We start from the raw sequence: 20,343 nt of genomic DNA on the forward strand, positions 1-20,343 counted from the left end.
CTGTGGGCACGGTGCTGATAGTCTCACTGATTATCTATGGGAGAGCGGGGCTGCTCTGTCTGTGCAGTGAACTTGAACTTGTTGGCGCTCAGCACTGAATTGGCCCCAAGTAATGATTGTAGAAGACAGGATGCTGAGTACTGTGCATTATTATAGATATGAGTCTTATGGCAATAATAATCATGTTAGGTTGTGTGCTATGACTTGTGTATGGAGTGGAGGTGATATAGAAGAGTCCGGATATCAGACCATTGAGTAGTGACACTGGAAATATGTAGTGCTGTGTAGACATGTCTATGGGGAGCTCCCCCAGCATGTAGACCCCCCCTGCTCTAAGGGGGGGTCTGTAGAAGGGGGACCCTGGCCTGCTCCAAGGGGGCTCTATTGGTAGGGGACCCTGGCCTGCTCTAAAGGGGAATGGGATCTATGGGGGGACCTGCCTGCACTAAAGGGGGGGCTGCACTAAATGGGGATCTATGGGGGACCTGCCCTGGCCTGCACTAAAGGGGATCTATGGGGGACCTGCCCTTCCCTGCACTAAAGGGGGAACTACGGGAGACCTGCCCTTCCCTGCACTAAAGGGGGATCTACGGGAGACCTGCCTGCACTAAAGGGGATATATTCCATAGATCCCCCTTAAAGCAGGGTCCCCATAGATCCCCCTTTAGAGCTCAGTTCCCCTGGATCCCCTTTAGGGCAGGCCCAGGCTCCCCATAGATCCTCCTTTAGAGCAGGGTCCCCATAGATCCCCCTTTAGAGAAGGGTCCCCATAGATCCCCCTTTAGAGCAGGGTCCCCATAGATCCCCCTTTAGAAAAGGGTCCCCATAGTTATCTTGATGCATCGCGGAATCGAATCGTATCGAATCGCGACCCTAATAATCGTAATCGCATCGAATCGTGAGGTAAGTGAAGATGCGCAGCCCTAATGACTAGGCATGATGGGAATTGTAGTTCCTGAACAACTGGAGGGCCATAGTTTGAAGACCCCTGATTTAGAGGGTTAAGGGCCCATTCCCACCCATGAATTATTTTAATCCATGTGCATTGGAACACGTGTTATCACGCATTTTACATTCGCTGCGTCAAGAAGTCCATTCATTTTAAACACACGCAACACTCCAAAGATACTGCATGTCAGAATTGCAATGTACTGCACCATACAGATTGTTTACATTTGTGTCATGGGGTCAGCATGCTTTTTATTATCAAAGACAGAAGAAGGGGGGAGGGGGGGCAGGGGGACTTTTAAACGGATACCGTCATCAGACCAATAATACAAATAATATATAAAAAAAAAACAATTTTATTGAGAAACCAAACATATCCAATAAAAAATGACTGTATTGAGAGACACATGTAATATAATACAAGTAGCATATAACAACGAAACAGACTAGCCCAACATGTTTCGCGGATAACCGCTTCTTCAGGGACATTGATGTGGATGTAAGGACATCACAAATGCTACTAGAAATAATAAAGAAAAAAATAATAAATATATATAAATGGCATATAAAATATGGTACATTTCAAATACACAAGTAATCATTTAGGATGTATGGGTCACGAGGAAGAGCATAATTGAAGAACAAGAAACCCACCTGTAATTAGCCATTCCTAAAAACAGGAGGACAGATAGAAGATCACAACTAGGGTAGATGCCCCTGGCTATGCTTTTTATTATGCCTTCACATGCATTATTGATGCATGTTATCGCACATTTTTGGTGCGTTTTTTTTTCACTTTCTACTTTAGGATGTGAAGTGGATAGCTGTAATGCTTGGTATACACAATGAGATTATCGGACGAATGATCGTCCATTTTTTGTTTTTGCAAGCTAATCTCATATCAAAAAGAAGAGTTGGCCAAAGTGACGAAAAATTCTCATACGACAGAATAAAAATTTGGAGGTGATGTAATGTGTTGGAGGGTATTTGTATTGTATTTTCGAATGACAACTTTACTGGTTAAACAAAAATCGAACAATCTGATATCGCACAAGGAAAATGTTCGTGCTTGTCCTATTGGATAATATCGGATGAACTGTCGTGATGGACGACCAGATTGTCGTACGATTGCTTCGAAAGCGGTATTTTTCGTACGATTTCTGATCGTGTGTACGGTCCACAACAGTTATTGATTAAGGCTAGTTAAAGTGGAACTTCACTCTCTCAATCAACATTGCCTATTTTGCTGCTAGCATTAGTAAATAGAGAGGAAAGTATTTATTTATTATTTATATAGTATTTATTATTTATATTTATTTATTTATTTATTTTAAACAGTTTTTTTTACATTCCTACTGTTACTTCCTGGTTTCCAGGCCTAGGCAAATGATGTCATACATCCCAGGAGTCTTCAGGAGGGGAGGAGGGGTTTTCTCAGCTAAGCACATGCTCCTGTCTGCATGCCTGAGCTAAGGGCAGGTGGATTACAGGAAGTAGATGCTACATGCATCATCTGCCCTTACTTAAGATGGCCACTGCCAGAAATACTAGTTGGGGGTTTTCCTAAGTTCATTTTCAGTAAACTAAAGCACGGGGACATGGATGGATGACTGAGTTTGCTTTAAACATTACAGCGGAATTCCAGCCGTTTTTTTGTTTATTAAAAGTCAGCAGCTACAAAAAAATGGATCTGCTGACTTTTAATAAACACCACACTCACCTGTCCCAGGATGCAGCAATGCGGCCGCCCGAAGCCTCGGTTCTCTCCCTCTCCTCTCCCCGGCATTACTAGTGTGGGACCCGGATGTGACAGCTTGCCGCTTCACAGCCGGGTGCGCACTGCGCATGTGTGAGTCGCGCTGCGCTTCCTGAATGCCTGGATAATTTTCTGGAACCTGTGACATGATCCAGAAGATTGCAGGGAGGGAGGGGGAGAGGAGAACTTCCGCTTGAGTCGCCTAGGGGGCCCGAGCGGAAGTGGGAGATGGTCCCTGTCAAAACTAGGTACCCGCTCCCTCCCAAAAAAAAAAATGGCATGCCAATTGTGGTATGTCAGGAGTCCTTAAAGCGGTGAAACTCAGCTTTAACCACTTGCCGACCGCCACATGACTATTTACGACGGCGGTCAGCCCCTCACAGGCAAAGCGACGTAGGGCTACGTCGCTAGCCTGTGAGGCTCTAGGGAGCGAGCGCGCGCCGCTGGAGGCGTGCTCCCGCTCCTGCGCGGTCACGGACTTTCCTGCGCGTGTGCCCGGTGGACCCGATGTCTGCCGGGCACTCACGATCGTCCGTTAGAGCGGGAGAAAGGCAGGCGGCTAATGTAAACAAAGCCGCCTGTCATTCTCCCCTGTATAAGAATGGTGATCATACGGTTCTACAATGTAGGACTGTTGATCACTGTTCTTAGATATCAAGCCACAGCCAATCACAGTTAGAAACACGCCCGAGGGACACACTTAACCCCTCCCTCTCAAAAAAGTTAACCCCTTCACTGCCAGTGTCATTTTTACAGTAACAATGCATATGTATAGCACTGATTACTGTAGTAATGTCACTGGTAACCCCAAAAGAGTCAAAAATGTCAGTCAAGGGTCCCATCTGTCCGCCCCAATGTCGCAGTCCCGCAACAAAACAAAAAAAAAAAAAAATCGCAGATCGCCGCCATTACGCGTTAAAAAAACAACAAAAATGACAAAAATCTTTCCCTTTGTTAGTAAACGCAATAACTTTTGCGCAAAACAATCAAAATACGCTTTTTGCGATTTTTTTTACCAAGCATATGGTAAAAAAAAAAATTGGTCTAAAATGTTAAAAAAATTAGATTTTTACTCTTTTTTTGGGGGGGGATTTCATACAAAAAAATGTGAAAAATATTGTAATTTTTGCTAAATTTACGCTCTTTTTTTGTTTATAGCGAATGATCAAAAAAAAAAAATCGCACAGGTGATCAAATACCACCAAAAGAAAGCTCTGTTTGTGGGGAAAAAAAAAGGACGTCAAATTAGTTTAGGCACAGCGTAGCACGACCGCGCAATTGCCCGTTAACCACTTTAGCCCCAGCCCTATTTCGGACACTTTTTGTTCACAAGTTAAAACCAGTATTTTTTCCTAGAAAACTACTTAGAACCCCCAAACATTATATATATTTTTTTAGCAAAGACTCTGGAGAATAAAATGTCGGTCATTGCAAAATTTTTTGTCATGCGGTATTTGCGCAGCGGTCTTTAAAACGCCATTTTTTTGGAAAAAATTTGAAAAATCACATTTCACTGCATTTAAAAAATACTAAACAGTAAAGTTAGCCCATTTTTTTTGTATATTGTGAAAGATGATGTCACGCCGAGTAAATAGATACCAAACATGTTACGGTTTAAAATTGCGCCCCCCCCGTGGGATGGCGACAAACTACGGTCAATAGAGATCTCAATCTGCGACGCTTTAAATTTATTTAACGGTTACCAGTTTAGAGTTAGTGTGTAGCTCTTTTTTTTTAATTATTGCCCACGCTCTGGCGATCGCGGCGATACCTCACATGTGTGGTTTGAACAGCGATTTCATTTGCGGCTCGACTTGCGTATACGTTTTTTTTTGTGCGCGAGCTAACGGTGACGGGGACGGCTAAATTTTTTTTTTTTTTTTTTTCCTGTTTATTTTTTCTTTTTTTTTAAACTTTATTACAGGTTTTTTAAAAAAAAAAAAAATCTGATCACTTTTATTGCTGTCACTAGCAATGTAAACATCCCTGGTGACAGCAATATGTCGTGACAGGTACACTTTATGGAGGGATCGAGGGTCTAAAAGACCCTAGACCCCTCCACTACACTTCCCTGTATGCAAAACGCCAAAAACGGCATTTTTGCATACAGCCGTTTTTTAAATCTGCCGCCGGATGTGACGTCATGGACGCCGCCTCCGGGTTACGTCATCGGAGACCCGATCGATGCCGTTTCCGGCATTCATCGGGACTCCATCCAGCCGGCGGACGTGCCGGCTGGGTGCTCGGGGCTCCCGGTGGGACGGTAGCCCCGAGCAAAGCCGCGGAAGGCGGCGGGAGGGGGGGGGACGTCCCCTCCCGCCCCCCCGGGTAACGATCGAGCGGCTCCCGAGCCGCATCGATCGTTACCGACGGAAAGCCGACCGTCGGCTTCAAACAACGGTACCGGGATGATGCCTCTAGCTAGAGGCATCATCCCGGTATAACCACTCAAAGTCAGCCGACGTAGAGGTTACGTGACTGGTAGTAAAGTGGTTAAACTCACGCAGTGCTGAATCGCAAAATAGGCCCTGGTCAGGAAGGGGGTAAAATCTTCCGGGGCTTAAGTGGTTAAAAACAATTAAATAGTGCTTTTGGTTTATGGTGCTCAGACAGAGCGTAATTCTACTTTGATACCTGTTAATAACATATCAAAATGTATTGATGAGCTGCCATTGATTTCTTTTGGTCTGCCAACGCACGGAAATACAGAAAGAATACAGACATGTTGTATTTCTGAAAACAGGCCGAACTGCAAGACAGATAGGAACATATACTATCTATACCATGGCGCACGTGTTTTAGCTCCTTGATGTGGCCTGTACAGAGAAAATGCATTTAAAATAACGCAGTTCAACTCAAAGTAAAATGAAGCACAACACATAAAAACACATTGAAGCTCACTTTATCGTGCATTGATGCACAATTATTTCCTATGTACTGTGCTGTGAACAGTTACAGTGTAAGACAGTTACAAACAACCTGAAATAACCATCAATTATCCCAAAAGTGTCGCTTAAATGATGACAAAGTATCAGTTATTTGTTTCTTTGTAATCGGATCAATAAAGAACTTTTATAAACTGTCTGTACAGCCTCACTGTATTGTCCATGCCCACCAGTGATTTAAGAGCTCTCACCCATTGTGTGTGACGGGCGCAGTACCCGGGCAGGTTGGCATCACAACAGAGGAATCCTAGTTACTGGTTGTCAGCCAGCAAATCAATAACCCGACCTGACAGCCGCATACAGACCGCCACTGATAAAAATGCTGGGGAGACCCACTGACTTCAATAACACGTTCTGTAACTTGCAGCGACATAAATCTGTCTCTGACCTGATCCTGTGTGTTCCAGGCCATTGAATAAAAACTATAAAATCTGAAGCCAGAGGATCAGCATGACACCAAGGCAAGTAGATTGTTACCAAGGGGGTCAGCAATGGAAGCTTACCAATTTATCTTACAAGCTTCATGTTAACTGCCCCTTTACCGACTCGACTGCCCATTACTGGATGTCTGGGGACCGTAGGCCACTGAGCAGCTTTTAACGTGTACCTGTCATTGATTACAAGTACCTGACCTGGCCCCAGGGCCCTCAGGAGTTGCACTTTTGCAGAGCTTCTTGAGATCCCCTGGAGTCTGGAATTTTTACATTTTGATTCTATATTCTTTATTTTGGGTGGCGGTACTTTACAGTGCCATAAACATATTTTTTTGGGGAGGCTCTAATTACAAATAGTGACTTTTAAAAGAAAGTCAAGGGCTGGCCCCTCCCCTTTTGATATGCAAACATTGACATTTCAGAGAAAGTTAGGAGCTGGTGCCTTCCCCTCCTGATAGGCAAATATTGACTTTTCAGAGAAAGTCAAGGGCTGGCCTGGCCCCCAGGCCCTTTGGGAGGCAAATATTGACTCTTGAGGAAAAGTAAAAGGAATGGCTCCTTCTCTTCTGGCATGCAAACATTGACTCTTTAGGAAAAGTCAAGAAACTGCCCCTCCCTCCCTGGTATGCAACTATTGACTCTTTAGAAAAAGTCAAGGCTGGCCCTTCCCCTCCCGATATGCAAACATTGACTGTTCAGAAATGCTGATCCTTCCCTTCCTTATATGAAAATGTCAAGGAATGGACCATCCCCTCCTGGTATTCAAATACTGGCCCTTTAGAAAAAAGTCAAGGGCTGGCCCCTCCCTCCCGATATGAAAATATTAACTTTTTCAAAAGTCAAGGAATGGCTCCCTCCCTCCTGGAATGCAAACACTGACTCTTTAGAAAAAGTCAAAGAACAGCCTCTCCCCTTCTGGTATGCATATATTGACTCTTTAGGAAAAGTCAAGGAACAGCCCCTCCCTCCTTGGTATGCAACTACTGACTCTTTAGAAAAAGTCAAGGGCTGGCCCATCCACTCCCGATATGCAAATATTGACTATTCAGAAAAAAGTCAAACGCTGGCCCTTCCCTTCATTATATGAAAATGTCAAGGAATGGAACAGCCCCCCCTGGCATTTAAATACTGGCTCTTTAGAAAAAAGTCAAGGGTGGCCCCTCCCATCCTTATATGAAAGAATTAACTTTTTCAAAAGTCAAGGAATGGCTCCTTCCCTTCTGGAATGCAAACACTGACTCTTTAGGGAAAGTCAAAGAACAGCCTCTCCCCTTCTGATATGCATATATTGACTCTTTATGAAAAGTCAAGGGCTGGCCCCTCCCCTCTCAATATGAAAATATTGACTATTCAAAAAAAGTCAAAAGGTTGCCCTTCCCTTCCTTACATGAAAACGTCAAGGAATGGCCTATCCCCTTTTGGTATGCAAATACTGACTCTTGAGGAAAAGTAAAGGAATGGCTCCTTCTCTTCTGGCATGCAAACATTGACTCTTTAGGAAAAGTCAAGGAAAAGCCCCTCCCTCCCTGGTATGCAACTATTGACTCTTTAGAAAAAGTCAAGGGCTGGCCCCTCCACTTCTGATATGAAAATATTAACTTTTTCAAAAGTCAAGGAGTGGTTCCTTCCCTCCTGGCATGCAAACACTGACTCTTTAGGAAAAGTCAAGGGCTAGCCCCTCCTCTTCCTATATGCAAATATTGACTAGTCAGAAAAAGTCAAAGGCTGGCTCTTCCCTTCCTTATATGAAAATGTCAAGGAATGGCCCAACCCCCCCTGGTATGCAAGTACTGACTCTTTAGAAAAAAATTCAAGGGCTGTCCTCTCCCCTCCTGATATGAAAATATTAACGTTTTAAAGAAAGTCAATAGCTGGTCCCTCCCCTCCCCTCCTGGCATGCAAACATTTACTCTTTAGAAAAAAGTCAAGGAATGGCCCCTCTCCTCCTGGTATGCAACTACTGACTCTTTAGAAAAGATCAAGGGCTGGCCCCTCCTCTCCTCGATATGCAAACACTGAGATTTCAGAGGAACTCAAGAGCTAGCCCCTCCCTTTCTGATAGGCAAATATTGACTATTCAGAAAAAGTCAAGGGGTGGCCCTTCTCTTCCTTATATGAAAATACTGACTTCTCAGAGAAAGTCAAGGTCTAGCCCTCCACCTTTGTTACACAAATATTGACTCTTAGGGAAATGTCAATGAATGGCCCCTCCCCTTCTGGATTGCAAATACTGACTCTTTAGAAAAAAGTCAAGGGCTGGCCCCTCCACTCATGATATAAAAATATTGACTTTTTAGAGAAAGTCAAGGGCTGGTCCCTCCACTCGTGATATAAAAATATTGACTTTCAGAGAAAGTCAAGGGATGGGCCTTGATCTCCTGGTATGCAAATAATGTCTCTTTAGTAAAAGTCAAGGAACAGCCCCCCCCCCTCCCCGGTATGCAACTATTAACTCTCTAGAAAAAGTTAAGGGCTGGCCCCTCCACTCGTGATATAAAAATATTGACTTTTTAGAGAAAGTCAAGGGTTGGCCCTTGCCCTCCTAGTATGCAAATAATATCTCTTTAGGAAAAGTCAAGGAACAGCCCCCCCCCTGGTATGCAACTATTAACTCTCTAGAAAAAGTCAAGGGCTGGCCCCTCCACTCATGATATAAAAATATTGACTTTTTAGAGAAAGTCAAGGGCTGGTCCCTCCACTCGTGATATAAAAATATTGACTTTCAGAGAAAGTCAAGGGATGGGCCTTGATCTCCTGGTATGCAAATAATGTCTCTTTAGTAAAAGTCAAGGAACAGCCCCCCCCCCCCTCCCCGGTATGCAACTATTAACTCTCTAGAAAAAGTTAAGGGCTGGCCCCTCCACTCGTGAAATAAAAATATTGACTTTTTAGAGAAAGTCAAGGGTTGGCCCTTGCCCTCCTAGTATGCAAATAATATCTCTTTAGGAAAAGTCAAGGAACAGCCCCCCCCCTGGTATGCAACTATTAACTCTCTAGAAAAAGTCAAGGGCTGGCCCCTCCACTCGTGATATAAAAATATTGACTTTTCAGAGAAAGTCAAGGGCTGGCCCCTCCACTCGTGATATAAAAATATTGACTTTTCAGAGAAAGTCAAGGGCTGGCCCCTCCCCTTGTGATATAAAAATATTAACTTTTCAGAGAAAGTCAAGGGCTGGCCCCTCCACTCATGATATAAAAATATTGACTTTTCAGAGTAAGTCAAGGGCTGGCCCCACCCCTCATGATATAAAAATATTGACTTTTCAGAGAAAGTCAAAGGCTGGCCCATTCCACTCATATTAAAATATTGACTTTTCAGAGAAAGTCAAGGGCTGGCCCCTCCACTCATGATATACAAATATTGACTTTTTAGAGAAAGTCAAGGGTTGGCCCTTGCCCTCCTAGTATGCAAATAATATCTCTTTAGGAAAAGTCAAGGAACAGCCCCCCCGGTATGCAACTATCAACTCTCTAGAAAAAGTCAAGGGCTGGCCCATTCCACTCATGATATAAAAATATTGACTTTTTAGAGAAAGTCAAGGGCTGGCCCCTCCACTCGTTATATAAAAATATTGACTTTTTCAAGAAAGTCAAGGGCTGGCCCTCCCATCATGATATAAAAATATTGACTTTTCAGAGAAAGTCAAGGGCTGGCCCCTCCCCTCATGATATAAAAATATTGACTTTTCAGAGAAAGTCAAGGGCTGGCCCCCCCACTCGTGATATAAAAATCCTGGTATGCAAATAATGCCTCTTTAGGAAAAGTCAAGGAACAAATCACCCCCCCCCCCCCCTATGCAACTATTAACTCTTTAGAAAAAGTCAAGGGCTGGCCCCTCCCCACCTGCAACTTATTGGAGGGAGAGGGGTGGGTATGTTGAGACTCCTCACATACTCATGAAGCTCTGCAAAGGACTTCCAGGGCCGGTTCTGGTGACAGGTGCACTTAAAGGGAAGTGGACAGCATTGAGGTACAGCGAAAAGATACCACAATCCGAGATTATTATTCTGGAATTATAAGGAAAATAAAATTGAAAATCTAGTAATAAAAATACGAGAATTGCCTCCTTCAGACAGCAAACGCAGGAGAAATACTGCATGACGGCAGGTGAATCCACCCAAATCTCACCGCCATGTTTTAATTCCCGTGGTAGACTAGGTAAGCACAGACGATGGAGGGGGGAGGTTGATTGGCTTCTGGTCAGGCCTTGTTTCGGAAACGGCGTTACATTGCAGCTCGGGGCCTACAGAGACGACTGACTAAACGTACGTGGCTATGGAAGCCAGGGAAGAGGCGAAGAGGGGGGGGGGGGGTCCAGAATCCCACCGCAGTGATATTAACCCTGTGCCTGCCACAGAACATGCGGCAAATGGTTAACAGCCAACCCCTTCAGGCTGAAATGTGAACCTGCTTGTGGTTAGGGCACAGTCGGGGGTAAATGAGGACGACGCGAGGAGAGATCAGATTATCCGGCGATTAGAGAATGAAGCCCCCCCCCCCCCTCCATGTAGCGCACACCCTTCTTCCCGGTTCTCCCCCCTCAGGCTTGGATAAACTAGGTAAATATTGAACATCGTAAAGCCCCCACCACCGGCACACACAAAGTTCAGGCTGAAATATTATTCCGGCCTTTGAAGCAGCCCCCCCCCTACTAACAGCTGGAGAGACCCCCAAATCAGAGCACCCCGGGAAACAAATCCTCCATTCAGAATGAACGCCAGAGACCCCCAACCATGCCAGAGAGAAGGATGGAGGGTGGGGGACGGGCTGTGCCGGTAACCCCATTTAACCCCGCGCAGCAACAAGCTACAGGTGGCTGAGATCAATACCGCAGCTCAGCACGGAGCCGGAGGAAGAACCATTACTGCTCGCTGGCATTTCTGGGGGCAAATTATCCCCCCCCCCTTCAACACACACTGCCAAGATCTGCAAAGTGTCTGCCAATGTCATTGTGGGAAGGGGAGGGGGGCCTAGATCAGATGGAGGCAAGACTGCTGCTGGGCAGTGCCAGTCAGGCCATCCAGGAAAGGGTTAGCATGCCTGCCATATAAACAATGCCCAGTACCAGGCCTTAGTCAGATCTGAGGGACAAGCATGACAGACAGAGGAGGCTAGCACACACAGGGGGCAGACACAGTATGGCACACACAGGGGGCATATAGAGGAGGAAGGCACACACAGGGGGCAGATAGAGGAGGATGGCACACACAGGGGGCAGACAAGGGAGGATTGTACACACAGAGGGCAGATAAAGAAGGATGGCACACACAGAGGGCAGATAGAGAAGGATGGCATACACGGAGGGCAGGCAGCAGAGGATGGCACACACAGAGGGCAGACAGCAGAGGATGGCACACATGGGTCAGAAAGAGGAGGATGGCACACACAGGGGGTAGATAGAGGATAGCACACAGGGGGTAGATAGAGGAGGTTGGCACACACAGACAATGGATGATTGTACACACAGAGGACAGATAAAGAAGGATGGCACACAGAGGGCAGATAGAGAAGGATGGCACACACAGAGGGCAGATAGAGAAGGATGGCACACACAGAGGGCAGACAGAGGATGGCACACACAGGGGGCAGATACAGGAGTTTGGCATACACAGGGGGCAGATAGAGGAGGATGGCATACACAGGGGGCAGATAGAGGAGGATGGCACACACAGGGGGCAGATACAGGAGTTTCGCATAGACAGGGGGCAGATACAGGAGGATGGCACATACAGGGGGGCAGACAGAGGAGGATGGCACACACAGGTGGCGGACAGAGGAGGATGGCACACACAGGTGGCGGACAGAGGAGGATGGCACACACAGGGGGCAGACAGAGGAGGATGGCACATACAGGGGGGAAGACAGAGGAGGATGGCACATACAGGGGGGAAGACAGAGGAGGATGGCACATACAGGGGGGAAGACAGAGGAGGATGGCACATACAGGGGGCTGACAGCAGAGGAAGATGGCACACACAAGGGGCAGACAGAGGAGGAAGGAACACACAGGGGGGGCACACAGAGAAAGATGGCACACACAAGGGGCAGATAGAGGGGGTGGTACACACAGGGCAGATAAAGGGGGATGGCACACACAGGGGCAGATAAAGGACGATGGCACACACAGGGGCCGATAGGAGGATAGCACACACTGGGGGCAGATAAAGGAGGATGGCACACACTGGGGGCAGATAAAGGAGGATGGCACACATTGGGGGCAGATAAAGGAGATTGGCACACATAAGCAGGGTGGCACTGCCAGCTCACACAGGGCATCTTCAGCAATGTGCAAGGACAGGGTAAGCAGAGGAGCCCCTGCACTGCCCTCTATCACAGTGCCCACTGACAGCTCTGCTGGGAGGAATCTGCCATGCCCATAGCAAAGCATGCATGGCGCACCCATATACAGGAGCGCAGTACAAAGACATGACAGCCCGGCTACTTACCCCGGGCAAGTGATCGGTCCTGGATGGGGGGTCCCTCCTTCTCCTCCTGTGTCCCCCTCAGTGCTGTCTGTGTCCCCCCGGCTGCTGCTGCACCGCCTCCTCCTCCTCCCCCTCCTCCTCCGATCAGTGCTGCAGCCAGAGCTGACTCTGCACTGCCCGGTCCTAGAGCCTGCACTACACAAAATACACACACTGATATCTGTAGAAGGGTCCTAGAGCCTGCACTACACTTACATACACACTGATATCTGTAGAAGGGTCCTAGAGCCTGCACTACACTTACATACACACTGATATCTGTAGAAGGGTCCTAGAGCCTGCACTACACTTACATACACACTGATATCTGTAGAAGGGTCATAGAGACTGCATTACACACACTGATATCTGTAGAGGGTCATAGAGACTGCATTACACTTACATACACACTGATATCTGTAGAAGGGTCATAGAGACTGCATTACACTTACATACACACTGATATCTGTAGAAGGGTCATAGAGACTGCATTACACTTACATACACACTGATATCTGTAGAAGGGTCATAGAGACTGCATTACACACACTGATATCTGAGCACAGGTCCTAGAGCCTGCACTACATACACACTGATATCTGAGCACAGGTCCTAGAGCCTGCACTGCACACACACTGATATCTGTGGAAGGGTCCTAGAGCCTGCACTACAAACACACTGATATCTGAGCACAGGTCCTAGAGCTTGCACTACAAACACACTGATATCTGAGCACAGGTCCTAGAGCCTGCACTACATACACACTGATATCTGAGCACAGGTCCTAGAGCCTGCACTACATACACACTGATATCTGAGCACAGGTCCTAGAGCCTGCACTACACAAACACACTGATATCTGTGCACAGGTCCTAGAGTAGGGTTGCCACCTCATCCCTTTAATCCAGGACACACATTAATTACACAGATTCTGTGGCTGATTAAGGTGGTAATTAAACTCACTTGGTTCCTTATGTGCATTATATCAGCCTCAGAACCTGTGTAATTAATATGCGTCCTGGATTAAAGGGATGAGGTGGCAACCCTATCCTAGAGCCTGCACTGCACACACACTGATATCTGTAGAAGGGTCCTAGAGCCTGCACTACATACACACTGATATCTGAGCACAGGTCCTAGAGCCTGCACTACACACACACTGATATCTGTGAAAGGGTCCTAGAGCCTGCACTACATACACACTGATATCTGAGCACAGGTCCTAGAGCCTGCACTACACACACACTGATATCTGTGGAAGGGTCCTAGAGCCTGCACTACAAACACACTGATATCTGAGCACAGGTCCTAGAGCCTGCACTACATACACACTGATATCTGAGCACAGGTCCTAGAGCCTGCACTACATACACACTCATATCTGAGCACAGGTCCTAGAGCCTGCACTACACACATACTGATATCTGTAGAAGGGTCCTAGAGCCTGCACTACACACACACACTGATATCTGTGTACAGGTCCTAGAGCCTGCACTACAAACACACTGATATCTGAGCACAGGTCCTAGAGCCTGCACTACATACACACTCATATCTGAGCACAGGTCCTAGAGCCTGCACTGCACACACACTGATATCTGTGGAAGGGTCCTAGAGCCTGCACTACAAACACACTGATATCTGAGCACAGGTCCTAGAGCTTGCACTACAAACACACTGATATCTGAGCACAGGTCCTAGAGCCTGCACTACATACACACTGATATCTGAGCACAGGTCCTAGAGCCTGCACTACATACACACTGATATCTGAGCACAGGTCCTAGAGCCTGCACTACACAAACACACTGATATCTGTGCACAGGTCCTAGAGTAGGGTTGCCACCTCATCCCTTTAATCCAGGACACACATTAATTACACAGATTCTGTGGCTGATTAAGGTGGTAATTAAACTCACTTGGTTCCTTATGTGCATTATATCAGCCTCAGAACCTGTGTAATTAATATGCGTCCTGGATTAAAGGGATGAGGTGGCAACCCTATCCTAGAGCCTGCACTGCACACACACTGATATCTGTAGAAGGGTCCTAGAGCCTGCACTACATACACACTGATATCTGAGCACAGGTCCTAGAGCCTGCACTACACACACACTGATATCTGTGAAAGGGTCCTAGAGCCTGCACTACATACACACTGATATCTGAGCACAGGTCCTAGAGCCTGCACTACACACACACTGATATCTGTGGAAGGGTCCTAGAGCCTGCACTACAAACACACTGATATCTGAGCACAGGTCCTAGAGCCTGCACTACATACACACTGATATCTGAGCACAGGTCCTAGAGCCTGCACTACATACACACTCATATCTGAGCACAGGTCCTAGAGCCTGCACTACACACATACTGATATCTGTAGAAGGGTCCTAGAGCCTGCACTACACACACACACTGATATCTGTGCACAGGTCCTAGAGCCTGCACTACAAACACACTGATATCTGAGCACAGGTCCTAGAGCCTGCACTACATACACACTCATATCTGAGCACAGGTCCTAGAGCCTGCACTACACACATACTGATATCTGTAGAAAGGTCCTAGAGCCTGCACTACATACACACTGATATCTGAGCACAGGTCCTAGAGCCTGCACTACAAACACACTGATATCTGAGCACAGGTCCTAGAGCCTGCACTACAAACACACTGATATCTGAGCACAGGTCCTAGAGCCTGCACTACATACACACTGATATCTGAGCACAGGTCCTAGAGCCTGCACTACATACACACTCATATCTGAGCACAGGTCCTAGAGCCTGCACTACACACATACTGATATCTGTAGAAGGGTCCTAGAGCCTGCACTACACACACACACTGATATCTGTGTACAGGTCCTAGAGCCTGCACTACAAACACACTGATATCTGAGCACAGGTCCTAGAGCCTGCACTACATACACACTCATATCTGAGCACAGGTCCTAGAGCCTGCACTGCACACACACTGATATCTGTGGAAGGGTCCTAGAGCCTGCACTACAAACACACTGATATCTGAGCACAGGTCCTAGAGCTTGCACTACAAACACACTGATATCTGAGCACAGGTCCTAGAGCCTGCACTACATACACACTGATATCTGAGCACAGGTCCTAGAGCCTGCACTACATACACACTGATATCTGAGCACAGGTCCTAGAGCCTGCACTACACAAACACACTGATATCTGTGCACAGGTCCTAGAGTAGGGTTGCCACCTCATCCCTTTAATCCAGGACACACATTAATTACACAGATTCTGTGGCTGATTAAGGTGGTAATTAAACTCACTTGGTTCCTTATGTGCATTATATCAGCCTCAGAACCTGTGTAATTAATATGCGTCCTGGATTAAAGGGATGAGGTGGCAACCCTATCCTAGAGCCTGCACTGCACACACACTGATATCTGTAGAAGGGTCCTAGAGCCTGCACTACATACACACTGATATCTGAGCACAGGTCCTAGAGCCTGCACTACACACACACTGATATCTGTGAAAGGGTCCTAGAGCCTGCACTACATACACACTGATATCTGAGCACAGGTCCTAGAGCCTGCACTACACACACACTGATATCTGTGGAAGGGTCCTAGAGCCTGCACTACAAACACACTGATATCTGAGCACAGGTCCTAGAGCCTGCACTACATACACACTGATATCTGAGCACAGGTCCTAGAGCCTGCACTACATACACACTCATATCTGAGCACAGGTCCTAGAGCCTGCACTACACACATACTGATATCTGTAGAAGGGTCCTAGAGCCTGCACTACACACACACACTGATATCTGTGCACAGGTCCTAGAGCCTGCACTACAAACACACTGATATCTGAGCACAGGTCCTAGAGCCTGCACTACATACACACTCATATCTGAGCACAGGTCCTAGAGCCTGCACTACACACATACTGATATCTGTAGAAAGGTCCTAGAGCCTGCACTACATACACACTGATATCTGAGCACAGGTCCTAGAGCCTGCACTACAAACACACTGATATCTGAGCACAGGTCCTAGAGCCTGCACTACAAACACACTGATATCTGAGCACAGGTCCTAGAGCCTGCACTACATACACACTCATATCTGAGCACAGGTCCTAGAGCCTGCACTACATACACACTCATATCTGAGCACAGGTCCTAGAGCCTGCACTACACACACACTGATATCTGTGGAAGGGTCCTAGAGCCTGCAATACAAACACACTGATATCTGAGCACAGGTCCTAGAGCCTGCACTACAAACACACTGATATCTGAGCACAGGTCCTAGAGCCTGCACTACATACACACTGATATCTGAGCACAGGTCCTAGAGCCTGCACTACATACACACTCATATCTGTATAAGTACACAATAAATATTTGGCTGTAGCAGGAGGCAGCTTGTTGGCTGAAGGACTGGAGAGCTGTACAATAATGAGTGTCTGGGGCCAACTGTGAAACATGGTGGAGGTTCCTTGCAATTTTGGGGCTCCATTTCTGCAAATAGAGTTGGAGATTTGATCAAGAATAATAGTGTCCTCTATGCTGCAAAATACCGGCAGATACTTATCCATCATGCCGTACCAACAGGGAGGCGTGTGATTGGCCCCAAATGTATTCTGCAGCAGGGCAACGACCCCAAACATACAGCCAATGTCATTAGGAATAGGGATGGGCTTTGTGTTCAACTCAAACATCAGCTGAACACACAAACAAATGGGGAGCTAGGCAGGAAGTTTGCCCGCTGATGAGTGCCCCATATTGCACTTCGCTGTTGCAGTGCATAAGTTGCTGATGATTGGCCAAAGCTTGCACCTGACCTGTATGCTTTGGCCAATCACAGCACAATGTCCTGTCAGAGCCATGATTGGCCAAAGGCAGGGTGCCTTTAGCCAATCATGGCTCAGAGGCTAAGTCTATACACTATATAAGGCTGCTGGTTAGGTTACATGGCAGCCGTGTATAGTGTGTGACAATAGAGAATAGGCAGGTAGTGAGTGGATAGGGAGTTGTGTTAGTTTAGTGCAGTCAGTGTACTGTTCAGGCATACCCCACTTTTATAATGTATAGATATGTTGTAGTTCTGGGTCCCCTCTCAGTGCTCCCCAAGTTTTGAGTCACTGTCACTTATAGTTTGTGAGCAGTGCCATGCCAAGGTTTCCCAAAGACGCCAATGTTAACCACTTCTGGACGGGAAGGATTTGCCCCCTTAACGACCAGGCCATTTTTTGCGAAATACGGCACTGCGTTACTTTAACGGACAATTGCGCGGTCGTGCGATGCTGTACCTAAATAAAATTTATGTCCATTTTCCCCACACATAGAGCTTTCTTTTGGTGGTATTTGATCACCTCTGCGATTTTTATTTTTTGCGCTATAAACAAAAAAAGAGCGACAATTCTGAAAAAAAAAAAAAACAATATTTTTCACTTTCTGCTATATAACATTCCCAATAAAAAAAATAAAATCGAATTTTTTCATCATTTTAGGCCAATTTGTATTCTGCTACATATTTTTGGTAAAAGAAAAATCGCAATAAGTGCATATTGATTGGTTTGCGCAAAAGTTATCGTGTCTACAAACAAGGGGAAAGATTTGTCATTTTGATTTTTTTTTTTTTTTACTAGTAATGGCGGCGATCTACAATTTTTAGTTTGACTGCGACATAGCGGCGGACAGATCGGACCCCTAACTGACATTTTTGACACTTTTGGGGGGACCAGTGACATTACTAAAGTAATCAGTGCTAAAAATATGCACTGTTACTGTAATAATGCCACTGACAGGGAAGGGGTTAACCTAGGGGTGATCAAAGTGTTAAGTGTGTGTGAGTCTAGGGGAGTGTTTTCTAACTGTATGGGGGAGGGACTTGTGAAATGACCACAGAAACCTGTGTTCCTAAATAGTAGGATCACAGGTGCTCTGTGATAATTTCAAAGAGAACAACGTTCTGCTGTGTTCACAACAGCAGATCGTCCTTCTCTCTCAGTGGGAAGCAATCGCGAGTGACCAGTAGCAATCGGTACCGACAGTCCTGTAGATCGGCATCCCCCGCTACCTTGGTGCTACCAGGAGCGTTCCCGCGGATCCAGGTACGGAGATTAGCGCATCTGAGCCAGCTTTCCGCAGTTTATATGCAGTGGGCAGTCGGCAAGTGGTTAAAGACGGGTAGCAGTTCCATGCCAAGCTGACCAATATTTCCCATAGACACTAATGTTAACCACTTTACCACCGGAGGATTTTCCTGCTGTACGTCCAGGCCACTTTTTGCGATTTGGCACTGTGCGAATTTAACTGACAATTTCGCGGTCATGCAACGCTGTACCCAAACGAAATTTATGTCCTTTTTTTCCCACAAACAGAGATTTCTTTTGGTGGTATTTGATCACCTGTGCGCTTTTTATTTTTTGCAACATTAATAAAAAAATGCGACAATTTTGAAAAAATAATATTTTTCTACTTTGATAGTTAAAAAATATCCAATATATTACATTTTTGTCATATATTTAGGCCAAAATGTATTTAGCTACATGTCTTTGACAAAAAAAATTCTCAATGAGCGTATTTTTAATCGCTTTAAGACCGGAAGATTTTACCCCATTCATGACCAGGCCATATTTTGCGATTCGGCACTGGGTTACTTTAACGGACAATTGCGCGGTCGTGCGATGCTGTACCCAAATTAAATTTATGTCCTTTTTTTCCCCACAAATAGAGCTTTCTTTTGGTGGTATTTGATCACCTGTACGATTTTTCCTTTTTGCGCTATATACAAAAAAAGAGCGACAATTTTGGAAAAATAACAATATTTTTTACATTTTTTTTATATGAAATTCCCCCCCAAAAAATGTAAAAATCAAAATTTTTTAACATTTTAGGCCAATTTGTTTTCTGCTACATATTTTTGGTAAAAAAAATCGCAATAAGCGTATTTTGATTGGTTTGCGCAAAAGTTATCGCAGCTACTAACTACGGGAAATTTATGTCATTTTTATTGGTTTTTTTTTAAACTAGTAATGGCGGCGATCTGCGATTTTTTTTGCGGGACTGCGACATTGCAGCGGATAGATCGGACCCTTGACTGACATTTTTGACACTTTTGGGGGTACCAGTGACATTACTGCAGTAATCAGTGCTATAAATATGCACTGTTACTGTAAAAATGACACTGGCAGGGAAGGGGTTAACTTTTATTGGTGATCAAGGGGTTAATGTATGCCTGGTAATTACTGACGTGTGTGGGGGGAGGGGACTGTGTGACACAGGCACAGATCGCAGGTTCAGCTATGCTGAATCCTGCAATCTGACCCTGCCTGTCACTTAGGAGATCCACCTGCTTTGTTTACACAAGCGGGCAGATCTCCACACTCGATCCCCGCCGCTCCTCCCCTGGCCCAACTACCGCTATGACTGAATACAGCGGGAGCGAGCCTCCAGCGGCACGCGCGTGCCGCCCACAAGGGGAGGAGTTCAGCGACGTAGGTCTACTGTCCGTGATCATCTGCCACATCTGTCCATGATCATCTGGCACACATCATCTGCCACATCTGTCTATGATCATCTGCCACATCTGTCTATGATCATCTGCCACATTTGTTCCGTGATCTGCCACATCTGTCCGTGATCTGCCACATCTGTCCCAGTCAACATCTGCCACATCCGTCCGTGATCTGCCACATCTGTCCCAGTGAACACCTGCCACATCCCAGTGATCAACATCTGTCACAGGGCCTTCAAAAATGTGATAGGTACTCAGGAAATGAAAGGTGTAATTTATGGC

The 20,343-nt window shown here is 46.0% G+C and overlaps 1 protein-coding gene across 2 annotated transcripts in view; it reads right to left on the bottom strand.

Moving 5' to 3' along the window:
* Positions 1–12,626, bottom strand: part of DNMT3A (DNA methyltransferase 3 alpha) — a 451,028-nt gene extending 438,402 nt beyond the window's left edge. For both annotated transcript variants that reach the window (XM_082251154.1, XM_082251152.1), the window contains exon 1: positions 12,531–12,626. The gene's annotated coding sequence lies outside the window, so the exon portion shown is untranslated. The remainder of the gene's footprint in view (positions 1–12,530) is intronic.
* Positions 12,627–20,343: the final 7,717 nt, after the last annotated feature.

The sequence above is a fragment of the Pelophylax lessonae genome (genome assembly GCF_965119305.1).
Source record: "Pelophylax lessonae genome assembly, chromosome: 3".
NCBI classification, from domain to species: Eukaryota; Metazoa; Chordata; class Amphibia; order Anura; family Ranidae; genus Pelophylax; species Pelophylax lessonae.